Source organism: Zonotrichia leucophrys, chromosome 5 (assembly GCF_028769735.1).
Source record: "Zonotrichia leucophrys gambelii isolate GWCS_2022_RI chromosome 5, RI_Zleu_2.0, whole genome shotgun sequence".
Classification (NCBI taxonomy): Eukaryota; Metazoa; Chordata; class Aves; order Passeriformes; family Passerellidae; genus Zonotrichia; species Zonotrichia leucophrys.
Window position 1 is genome coordinate 40,167,376 of NC_088175.1, and position 12,813 is coordinate 40,180,188.

Here is a 12,813-nt window from a genome sequence, read left to right on the forward strand (position 1 = left end):
CTAAGCATAAGAAAGAAAATGCAAGTTGAAAGCAATAAGGGGTGTCATACTGTAAACCATTTGGTGCAGCATGTGCACTTGTCCTCATCACGTGGCTGAGCAGCTGCACAAATACTCCATATTGCTGGTGAGATCTGAGCCAGGCCTTCCTGCTTCAGAATCACATTTGATGCCATCAGTACCTGTTTTTGTATTGCTTGCCTTTGCTTATTGTCTGTAAGTTAATCTTTTTTGTGCATCATCTCATTTTGTCATAACTGGCAATGCTTTGTTAATTTTTTTTATTTCAGCCACATGTTGAGCTTTTGGGATCTTTCCCCTTCTTTTGTTATGGCTATAAAAGTGGAAAGGTTCTGTGGTCACACAGTGTCAGTGGGCTGGGAGCTCTGTAGGATTCACACAGCCTTGGCACATGCTGTGCTGTCTGCTGGTATAACAGGAGCTGTTAGCTTGCACAGCAAGTTACAGGCTTAAGTTCCCAGTATGCCTAGTAAAACAGACATCTTTTTCTCATCACAGACATCATTAGCAGTTAGGGACTGTTTCAGTTGCTCAACAGAGTTGTCAAATCTTCCCCTGGTTTATCAAACAGGTCCATTTTCCCCAAGTATCAGTCCAGTTTAACTTGTATTCTGACTATGTGTCAGGTTTCTCACAGATGCAGTGCTGCACACAATAGTTTTAGTTGCATTTTTGGTTTTGTCTCTGCAGCTTCACCTGCTTTGTTATGTTTCTGAATTAGGCTCTTGCCCCTATTGCCAAATGCTTTATCCTTTTTTTCTAAGCAGTATTTGTAAAGTGGGGAAGCTGCAGGGGCACAGCTGGTTTCCCTACAGCTGTGCTGTGTTAGTTAGCTCCAAACCTTTAAGCCTCAGCTCCCCATGGACTCTAGGGAAGGTTTACGTGGCCTGTGCTGCCGAGGACAAGGCAGGCGGTGCCAGAGGGCTCAGGGGGAGCTGCAGAGCACACGGAGCTGTCCAGCCCGGGGCTCCTGAACGCCGGCGCTGTGCGGTTCCTCCCGCAGGAGGGGTGGGCAGCAGGGATGCCCGTGCCAGCACTGCTCAAGGGAGGGCTGCAGTGTTGTGGCTCTCAGGCTGGAGACACGTCCTTGTGCCAGGCCACAGCTGTAGCTCTGCACAGGGAAAGGGCAGGAGGAGAGGGAGCAGAGCTCTCTGTGGGGTTGCAGTTGCGGGATCAAGCTCAGCCTTTCTTGGTGCTGCTGTTACCAATGGCCTTTGCATGTGGGGGTTTGCTGGGAATGGTGAGGGGGGTACTGGTATGTGCCAGCATCGTGGAATCCTCTTCTCCAGTACATGAAGTGGTGGGTTTCATCAAGAAAAGCTGATCTTTATAAAAAGGGACAGTAAGAAGATTTTACAAGTTTATCAAAGTCCTGGACACATTTTCTGAGATCTCCAGAGCCCTCCAGAAGGTTTGAAGAAGCTTTGTTGTGACAATTCAATGCTATTGCTGATTTTGTCCTCACCTGGACAAGCAGATGCTTAAAAGAAACCCATAAAGAGCTACAGGAAACAACAGCTGGATGTTCTCAGACATACATACATGTGCCTCAGACATACCCTTGCTTTGTGTGAAATGTAGAATCACTTGTTTTATCCGAAACCTTTCATCACTACTTGCATGTGTGTGTGCATGTGTTTGAGAGAGTGAGATAACTGAGTTTTTGTGAGTGGGTGTTCAGTTTTGGCTAACAAGATGCTGTTTCCCTTAGAATTTGGAATAACAAGTGACAGCAGTGGAACTTAGAGATCCCTCAGGTTTGGAAGTTGTAATGATTACACCAAAATAGTAGGTGTATGTATTGGGACAGGTGTATTTTGTTCTAGGGGGGAAAATGCACATTAATTTATGTCAATATTTAGGGATATGAAGAGAATATAATATAAATTTTCATTAAATACATAGTACAAGTTAAGAGATGAGAGGCATTGTGTATATATAAGAGGGGTATAATATAAAGTAAGTACTTTACCAAGATCCACAGATAATGGAATAGGAAGTCTCAGTAGACTTTTTTGGTAGTTTACATTTTAGGGAAGGAATTCACAAACCAGGCTATTTACTTGCTGTTACCTTTTTGAAACTCTTTTTGATAAAATAAAAGATTATCACTAACATTACTGGGGAAGTCTCAAAAGATTTTAAACAAAAAATTTCCCTTTCTATCCAAATAAAAACAATACCTGAGGCATGAAAAGAAATGCTTTTGTTCTCGGAAAACCACTTGAGCAATATCATCAAAGAAGATCCTTGCTTCTGTATAGCTGCTCTAAGATCAGTACAGTGAGCTCAGTGTAGGCCTTTACAAAGCCACCATCACCATTTTGGTGCTGCAGAACCCAGTGCTCATCTCCCTCACTGGAGTCATTTTGCTCCTTTCAGACATCATAACTGTAGGTCATTGACTGTACAATTCTGTTGTCTAATACAGACACTGCTTTTAAAACTCGAAGGAGATTAAATAAAACCCAGTAAAATTTTAGACTGGCTTTGTTCGCAGGGTTTTCTTAATTTACTTTTCTGCTTAAAATTAAATGCATTATTTAAAAATAATTCTTATATATAAATTGGGAAAAGGTTCAGGAGAGCAGAACTTTTAGTCTTTTGGAAAACAATATCTCCTTACAAAAGCAATTATCTAACAGCTGCCATTCCAGACTATTAGGTGGTTAATAGCTGTGCCAGAAGAGAAAAAAAATTGTCAGATGTTCCAGCTGGAAGTGAAGGCATTCCAGAAGAGTTGTGCTTTGGGTCTGTGCTATTTAGAGTGTACAGTTGTGTACATACAGTAGGAGGAAGGCAAAAATAGAATGTTTGAAGAGCCTGTGTGTTTCTTTAACTTCCTCAAGCTGTTGTCACTTTTTGGTCATTAATTACTTTATAATTTCTATGACTGGGGATGACTGAGTCATCCACACTGGGGAGATTTTATGATTGTGACAATTTTGAGACTTGTGTCTTCAAAAGGACTAATAAGAATTAAATATCCGTGTCCTGTTGAATTTTTATTACAGCTGAATGTGGTTTGAGTCCTTTGAAGTTTTATTTCAAGGCTCTCTCCTTTGCCTGCAGAAGACAGGAGAAGCTTTGCCCTTGAACAAGGCGACTGTGACATGAATTCGAGAAAGTGGGTCCTCACCTCTCTTGTTTCAGACTCATGTGATTCTCTTAGCACATGTCAAGCCTGAGCAGAAGTGTTAACCAGGCTTGGCTTGTCTGTGGTGTCATATAATCCAGGATTTATGTGAAAGGCAGAAGGCTGAAGCAGTTTCAGTGGTCTTGGATGCTCTGCTTCTAATTGTCTGCTTAAATCCCTTTTTTCAAGTGAGAAAAGTCTTGAGAATGGCACAGCAAGACTGAATTTTTGTGTAACACTGTGATAACCTTTTGCCAGATTGCATTTAATTTTCACCTCCTACCTCTGTGCCTACTGCTGTACCTCATACTGGGTTTGTTTTTATGAAAACTACAAAATAGGCTCTGCTTAAAAAAACATCTGTAGAGGGCTTGGATAATTTTAGGGACTTTTGTAATCTGAGAATAATATATCTACAATCTTACAAATTACCTACAAAGAAAAACTGCTCCTGCCCTGTTTCTGTGGTGCTGCTGGGCTAGCAGGCATCTTCTTATCCCTCCACAAATCTCTGCTTTGGAACTTGCCCTTTCTGACCTCTGTTTTTGCTCTTTTGCCTCTGTTGGAGATTTACTCTGTCTCTGCAGGCACACAGTGGTGGGTTTGTTCTTTAGATGAATATTGCATGAATATTGTTGTGTAGACAATGTTGACAGGGATATTCTGGTATTATTTTTTCTTACTTCATTCATATAGACTGCACTTTCCTGAGTTTTGAGAAGAAGCACCTTGGATGATTGGAACTGGAAGACCTGTGTCTCCCTAACAAGATTTTGTCACCAATATTAATGAGCTGTCTCCTAAGTTGTCTGCTCTGCCCTGGTTATTTGTCCCTAATTGTTAGGTGCTCTCTTCTGGGAAGCTGAAACTTGCTGTCTGCTTCTTTTGAAAATACTACTAATTGAGCAGGAAGTTTTATTACTAGCTTGAGCTTTATAGTTGCCCTTGACACTCCAGAAGCTTTGTGCAGTGATCTAGATAGTGTTTATACATGGCAGTCTTTTTAATTACCTTTGATCCTAAGTTCTTAACTGTTCCTTTTAATCTGCTACCTGTAAGCCTGACAGAAGGATCATACAACTGGGAGAGTTTAATTCTGCTATCAGGCAGAGCTGAATAAGCTATTACAAATGTTTGCTCATGAGTTGGTTGACCAGGTTCATAAAATGTGAAAGCAGCTCTACAGAAACAATGTAAAATGTAACATGAATTTGGAAACCTTGGCATTCTCTGTGATTTAGAGGAGCACATGCCTGTTAAAGAGCATACCAGATTCACAAGGGACAGAGGCAGCAGCACTGTTGTATTTTGAGTGAGTCTCTAAGAGGTTCTTAGTTTTGATATCTTGGCAACATTTGGTATAAACAGAATTGAAGGTGCTTTTTATTTTTCTGCAAGTCAAAGTGGCTGGTGATGTGCCCAGGGCAGCTTGCATTCTGCCTCCTATGGGATTTGTGCAAGTTTTAGAAACTGTGGATCATTTGGTTGAGAAATTATTTGTCTTTGAAGGGTTACACATGCCAGTTCCCATGGAGCATTCTTCCCACTTCTTGTAGTGGTGTCCTATCTGATGGAGGGGCTATGGACTGTGATACCAGACCACACTCCAGTAGTTGCACAGATGATGCTGCTTTGATTGTTGAGAAATTGTGTCACCAGCCAGGGCTGTTGGAGCCATCACTCATTGTCTGAGGAAACTTGTGAGTAGCAGGAAGATCTCAAGCATGTCGGGGCTTAGGTGTTGAGGAAGTGAGGAAGGACAGGAGTGCTGATGCCCTGATTTGGAATTTGCATGTATCATTCACACTTTAAAAGTGTAACTTTGATTTGTGTGTCTTACAAAGCACCCTTCTTATTTGTCGTTTTCAAACCTTTAATCAGCAATACTTAGCATAGTTTTTCCTGCACTGTGATTTCCTCTCAGCACATCACTGAGGAGAAGCAGTGCCACTCTTGTAATCTGCTTACTGCTCTGAATTGCCTTGATTCTGTGACTTCTACCCAGCATTTTCCCTACTGATTCCATCTTCTCCTTATATTCTTAAGGGAAGAGATCCTAAAGAAGGTTTGCTACTGATTCTGCCTTTGCAAAAGTGGCCACTCATCTGAATGTCTCCCTTCTCTTTGTTGCAGGAATTGAGCTAAACATTTCCTTTGGATGATTTTATTGCAACTGATTTTTAGTATTGTTATTCTGATTGTTCTGAATCCACATCAGCTATGTCCTCAACCTGTTCCCTTTCATTTTTGTGGCATTGATTTTTCATCACACAGGCATTACTACATTTGATTGGACAAGCATTGTCTTATCTGAACCCTGTGTCAGACACCTTGGAAGAAGGTGAAGAAAACCTAAAATGGGCAATTATTCCAGATTGTTGATGGCTATCTTAACTGGGAAGGTTAAGAACATGTATATAAAGCCCATAATGGTGTTTCAATTATCTTGAAACCAGTGTGACTAATTCCACAGTTTCCTGTAAGATCTGGGTTTCACTGGCATTTTCTGCTTGCTCTGAAGGTTAAGATAGTAATTTTCCTCAAAGATATGTACTCCTACAACTCTGGTTTTAAAGATACAGTTTCCTCTGATCACTCAGTATTGTCTTTGTAGGTTACAGATATCTTTTAGTAGAGTAACCTCTCCGGTGGTTATGCCCTTATCCATCGTTCCTGAATGGCACATCCCATTGATTTTTGTCACTGCCACGCTCAGGAAGTGACTCTTGTCAAAGCCCTCCATTACTGGCAGTTGTTCTGACTCATCTGTTTTAGCATTGGAGCTTCTCATATTGATGAACAGGCCTGTATTGCTTCTGGTTTTGGACTTGGAAACTTTTTAGCCCCTCCCTGTTTCTCCCTTTTTTCCTTAATATTTTTAAATTCAAGACCTCTAATACCCTGAAAGTATGCAAGATGTACCTCTTCCGTTTTGGCCTATTTTTCCTGTAGTTTAGTGGTGGATATTCTGTCCTTGTCTTCAGTTATCTCTTGATTATTTACTTAGAATTCTAGAAATTGTCTTTTCCTTAACATTGCATGGTAGTTATTCTGACAGAGAATGCTCTACTCATTCAAAATCTTACCAACTCAATCCTTAAAAGTGGACCTGTGCTAGAGAGAGTTTTATCAACCCCCTAGGAGAGCCTGTTTTCCTGATTTACACAAGAACTAGTGAGTTATCTGAGAGAGGCATCCTTCAGTTGTTTTAATCAATTGCTACATTTTTCATCTTCAGACTAATTGGACCTGATTTGACATAAAGCCCATGTGTCTGGAACCTAAATCCAGGACGCACAGGAGAGGTGGGCTGGGGAGGATTTTCCACAGTGGATCTGATTACCACATGCTTTTTGTCTTGAACAGGACTCCTGGTTTTATCACAGGAGTTGTGATCAATATGTTGTAGTTCCTTATGTGGAAGAGAACAAGCCCATGCTGGCGTTTTTCCATGCAGGCTTTTATTGTCAGACTTTCCCTGTTATCATCTGATATGGTTTCACTAAATGCACTCAGTTGTAGAGAAATATGCTGGGTATTAAGATGTGTTTAAGCAATGGTGAATGTGCAGAATCCAAAGACAGTTCCTTATGTTTCCCTCTTCCTTTCTCACATCTCTGCTTTCATTAAGTGTATCACTGATAGGTGTCTCTGCAGTAAATAGCAATTAGGCACATTCATCTGGTAAGGCAGTGAGCTCCTGATTATGCAAAATGCTGCAAGTCTGTGAAATTCCAGGTCGTGCAAGGACTGCCAGGCTGGCAGAAGCAGCCCATTTTGTAAGGGTGCTTCCACAGTGCTGCTTGCTGCCTGGCTGGGGGGGAGGATGCTTTTCCTTGGCAGCTGCCAGTCCTCCTTATATTTCAGTCTATAACGAAACTGCATGTCAGAGTGCACTGCAATGATAGAGGGTCTCCAGAATTCTGCAGTATGTACAACCCCAGGTGGCAGAGCTGCCTGTAGCCACAACAGCCTGGGTAAAAGGAAAGCCTCAGACTCCTCCTTTCTTGCTGCTCTTTCATGCAAGTGATACCAGCTTGTAGGAAACCTAGGTGTTGTCTTCAGCTGTTCCTTTTATCTGTGTTTCCATTACACTGAGACTGTGTCACCCAACAGACTAAAAACAGTTTCATAATTGGATGTAGTTGGAGGAAAAAAATGAATGATAAATTGCTTAGCCAAAAATTAGTCTGTGAGGAGTTTGGGATTTTTTTTCCCTAGTTTTTTATAGCAAACTTTATCAACCACTCTAATAAAGGCATTTTTTTTTTCTTACATTCTTGCCCCAGTTGCCTCCTTGTATTATCGTGACTGTTTTAACCTTTTTATTATAGTTATACTGCTGCTTCTGAATAGATAGATAAATTGATGCAGAAGTTGCTCTGCAACATATTTTTCCTAAACTGAACATCTCACCCCAGGGAATCATCCAGTTTTCCAGAAACATGTTTGTCAGGGTCCTGGATAAGCAATCTTATTTTCTCTAGATTATACTGCCTAAAAGATAACATAAGAAAAACTCTGCAGATGCTTTCTGCATTAAATAAAGAGCTTTCTCTATGAATTTAAATCTCCTACAGCTTATTTTCTGTGATTCAATAGTGAGTTATATTTGGTTTATATTTTGTAATTAGAGAGCAGAACAGATGGCAAACCCTTGGTTTAAAGTGAAGTGTATTGAATAACCCCCAGTGCCTGGTGCCTAACTGGAATTCAGAGAAAAGTTGCATTCTCTCTTTTTTTTCTGACCTTTCTCCAAGAGCTTTATGTGAAAACAGTGTTAACAGAAACATTTACCAAATCTCACTTCATGGCAGCAAGATGCCTGCTGGTGCTTAGGCCAGTGAACTTCATCCCCTCTAGAATAGCTGGGAGGGAATTCATGAGGCATCAGTACCATGAGCAGAGGCATCCTTGGGTCAGTCACTATGAACTGTCCACTTTGGCAGCTGAGAGACAAACACTTCATCAGAACTGAAGGCTTTGGCAAAAATACAGGATGATCTTGGAACACTGCAAAGATGCTTAAGTGATAGACTTTCAGGAAAAGAATCACCGTGATTGTTGGTCAATTTCTGTATTTGATACAGCTTGACCACTTCAGTATCCTTTTATCTTCCGACTGCATACAGAATTTTCCATTCTTTCTGTGGTGCTGTGTTTGTTCCATGGAGTATGTGCAGGACTGTGGTTCAGCTGTAGGTAAGTGTGCACTTTCCCCTGCTACAGCAAACTGTTATGAAACTTCTATTTATGAAATACTTGCTTTTACTTCTCCCACAGAGAAAGTGTACCAGGTCTGTTAGGGTATTGGGTGCTGTCACACCTTGGTGCTGCTTTTTGGAGGTGATGCCAGATGGACACATTCCAGAGATATAGGCACTTTCCATTTCAGAGCAAGCAGGGAGAAAGGAATGGGAGATTGAAAAAAAGTGTGAAATAGAGTTCTTTGGTGTTGACTTCCTGAGATCCCTTTCCCTTATCACCCATTTAGAAGAGAATTTATCTGATGTTGGCTGTAGGTCTAGACAAGTGTAGGCAGTACCTGGCAGAGAGGAATTACTACCAGAGATGCTCCTGCATTCAGAGTTTACCTATGGGATAAAATCAAGGCCAATTCAAACCTCTCCTTTCTCTGCCCCTTTGAATTTTTTTTTTTCTTTCCCTCTCATCCTGACATTGATCTGATGGTTTCACCACCATCCATCTATTCATTCTCCTGCATACACTTGGTCTCTTTTTTAGCAGCAGTTGTGGTCTCTGAAGTCTGTATAGTATCATGATGAGAATTCAGAAAAAACAATGTTATTCTGTACTTCCCTGCTCTCTTTCAATCTGCTACTTCTCCTTCATTAATTTCTTTTTCCTTTTCTTATGCCAGTCTTTCTTTTGCATCCATCTTCCCATTTGGTATCTAAGCTGGTTCTGCATTGAGTTGGCAGTTGGACCTGGTGACAGTCTGTGTCACTCTGCTCACTTAAAGCATCCTTTCAATTGCAGAGTCCACCACCAGCATTGCTAAACGTAATTCTTTTATGGGGAAATAAAAGAATAGACTTTTCATGTCACTATACACTGGTCCTGTTAAAAGACAAAACTCCCCAAACTTGGATTTTGCCTTGCGCCTAAGTGGCATTTTGTATTAAGAACCACAGTGTAGTTAAATGCTATACATCACTCTTGGTATCCTAGTGGGTTTTGTATCAGCTGAGTGCTGCTGATGGTCTGTGTCTGCATTTATAATCCATTATGTATTTGTGTCTAGGTTTGGGAATGGTACCTCCAATTCAGTGCCCCCACTGAGACTCTCCCAAAACCAGGCACTGCTCTGTTGCTCTCCCCTTCCCTTTCCCCTTCCTGCTCCAGGGATGGAGTTGAGAATTGGAGGCACAAAAAGTGAAAATCACGAGTTGAAAGAAGAACAATTACTGGAAACAGCTATGAGAGAAAAAAAAAACAGAGTGTCCCTGGCCATAATGTAAAGTGGTATCAAATAGCACTTAGGCCCTGGCCTAAACTAGGACAATTTGAGGTAGTCCTGCTAAGCTTCACTCACACTGAAAAATTAATGTTTCTTGAGGTTTCTTTTGCTGAAAGCAAACTGGCCTTATCACAGCAGATGAGTTGGCAAGTAGTAGCCATTTAAACCAAGGTCATTTTATTGTGGATTGAGATCTTGATTCAAAAGCTAGGATGTGTGTTTGGAGTTGAGCAGTGTCTGGCTTTCAGCAAAAGGATTTCTATGAATAAATACCATGTTTCTTGTTGGCATGGAATAATGCTGTGTTCAGTTTGTGGCCCTGTTGATTTTTGAAATTTTGTCTCTAGTGTGGTTTACTAATCTAGGTGCAAAGGCATTAGAGCCTGGTCTGACAAACAGAAATCAGCAGTAGAGGCCTGCCTTCTTCTTCCAGCCCATCCTTGAGTTCAAGACTGATGCCACTTTCCTCTGAAAACAGAATATTTGCTATGTTTAAGATCACAGTTCTTCCAGACTCCTTGCTCAAACTGCCTGGTCTTGTTACCTTAAAAACCTAAACCACTGACTTAATACACACTAATAAGTGAAAAATGTATCTCTGAACACCCTTAGCCTTGGACAGGAAGCCATAAGGAACTTGTCACAGTAAGCAGGCCTGGCTTGGGAAGCTGATGCTCCATAATTCCATCCCATACAGCACTTCAGTAAAAGTGTCACCCTTGTGTGATTGTGCTCACAAATTGCACCACTGCTGCCAGGCAAATACACTTTTTCCCAGCTGCCTTGTACTGCTTATCTTTTTTCTGTGATGGGATGGAGTGGACAGCAAAAGGGAAAGGTTGTAGATGCATCTCAGTCTGGCATTTGTGCAACTGTAAGAGCTGTGCTTTGCTAGTTCCTCTTTTACATAACAGAATCACAGATTCTCAGAGAAACTGGGGAAACAGAGGAGTGTTTCAATGATTAATTATCCCTGCTGGGCACCAGGATGTCAGACTGCTCTGTAAAAGAGATTAAAAAAAAAAGAAGAAAAAAAGAAAATATTAAGGATCATTTTCTGCTGGATGCCTACAGGAGAAAAAGTCAGCTTTTCAAAGTTCTTGAGGAATCAGAATACAAAGTAGATGTCTTCATGTCTATGTATATCTTTAGGTGCATAATTTTTTTCAAATTACCAATCCTTTTTCACTCTTGAAAGATGCTTATTATCCTATAGTGATTACAGAATTAAGTAATACTTTTGACTTCAAAGACTTCTGTTCCTTTTTCATGATGAGGAATCAGCAATAAGGAAATCCCTGTTATTCAAGGAGTAGGCAAAAAATCCTCAGATCTGGACACAGACTGAGGAGCTGAATCCCTAGCAACATGCACAGCTGTAGTGATCTTCTTGAAAGCAGTGATACTCTGTTCCAATTTAGTTGTTCCCTCACATTTGGGGAAAACAATACTATTTAAAGTGGTTTCATGTAGAGGCACACTGCCTGTGTTTTCAGTGTGTGCATGTGAGAGTGCACATGACTAAGGAATGAAAATGGACTTGCATGCTCAAACCTTCTTTCTGTAACAGCACATTTTCTGCAGTATGAACTGGTTAAAGAGGTTGGAAAGCAGTTTTATTGATGTGTTCTATTTTTAGCAAGTAATCTGAACCAATTTATTCTCCTTGATAAAGCAGTGTGTAAAAAAGAGGAGAAGAGGCAGCCTAGGGGAATGTGAAGCATCTTACTAAGGATGTAATTTATTTATCTGTTGGTGTTTATTTTTGGTGGTGTTTCCATTGCCCTTCCTTCTCTTCATTTCATTAAAGCCTTACTGCTAAATACTGCTGCTGATCAGCATCCTTTTAGGATCAAAAGTATTGTAGGCTACAGGAGTGTGATTCCAACTGTAGCTTGAAAGTTTTCTGTGACACCGTTCTGTACAGACTGCAGTTTTGGGAAGTTAATGTAACTTCCAGGACAGAAAATCTTCTGTAAAGGTGACAAGCTCTCAAATGACTCCTGAAGGTGTTTAGGATGTATAGGATGTATGATGCCTTCCAAATACATAATTAACCAGTGAACAACTGCGGACTCCCTGGTATTTCCTGCCAGTTGGAAACTATTCAGGGATGAGAGAAAGAAAACTGCTTGTACTGCAGTTTTGAATGTACCTGGAAGGTGTGGGGCTGCTCAGCTCTCTAGAGAAAAGGCACTGTTCTCTGCTTCATTACATTCATTAAATTTTATTACAGACCTTAAGTGTCTGTAGGAATGCCAGGGAATCAATATGGCTGTTTCCTCTGCAAGAGTCATTTTCTGAGCTGTAGTGCACTCCACAGTACCACAGACCTAGTCCCAAAAGGGTAAGATTAAGGGTACTTAATCCAGCAATTCTTTACCTTTGTTGCTCCCCACTAATCATGAAGGCCACGTTTGCTCTCAGGTTAAAGGTTGGGTTAAAAGATAATTTCTTTGGAAATCCAGCCATTGCAGAAAATCAATTTCACCTGCCCTTCCAGAACCGTGGAAGGGCAGGTGAAATTGCCCGTGGGCTTTGCCTTGGCAGGGGCATCCTTCAACCCTGGCAGAATCCCTTCTGCCTGTCTTGCTCCCCTCCAGCCTCCCCTGTGGCTGCAGAGCTCTTGGTGTGAGTGATGGATAGCGCTGCTCTCAGCGCAGGTTCCCTGCCTGTCTAATGAGCACTCACTTAGTGCAGGTGACAGCGGCGGTCGATGCTGACGCGCGGCCTCGCTGCCCCCTGGGTGTACAGGTGAGGGGAGCGAGTCCTTGCTCTGAAAGGGATTTGTATTCATGTGGCAGAGAAGAATGCACTTAGGACAGGGTGCTGCTTGGGGTCAAGTGATGGGACTGTGGGTCTGAGAGCCAGGAGGTAAAAGGGCTAAACAAATGAGACGGTGTAGATTTGAATGTGCAACCACCTAACATGTGAGACTCGATGGTCTGTTTAGGAAATTGGTACAGAGGGGTTGGAATCAGTTTTCTAGGCTCTAAGTATGTGAGGGTGTGAGTCTGGATAAGGACTCTGATGCAAGCACTGAAACGAATTCAAGGGTTGTTTTCTTGGCACAGCTGACATGGTGTCTGTGGGTGTGAACCTTGGAGAATACAACACTACATGTTCCTGGCATTCCTATGAATTCAGGGTCTAGGTGGCTGTAACGATCCATTAT

The 12,813-nt window shown here is 41.5% G+C and overlaps 1 protein-coding gene across 6 annotated transcripts in view; it reads left to right on the plus strand.

Moving 5' to 3' along the window:
* TSPAN4 (tetraspanin 4) overlaps window positions 1-12,813 on the plus strand; it is a 427,493-nt gene that overhangs the window by 239,550 nt on the left and 175,130 nt on the right. The window lies entirely within an intron of this gene.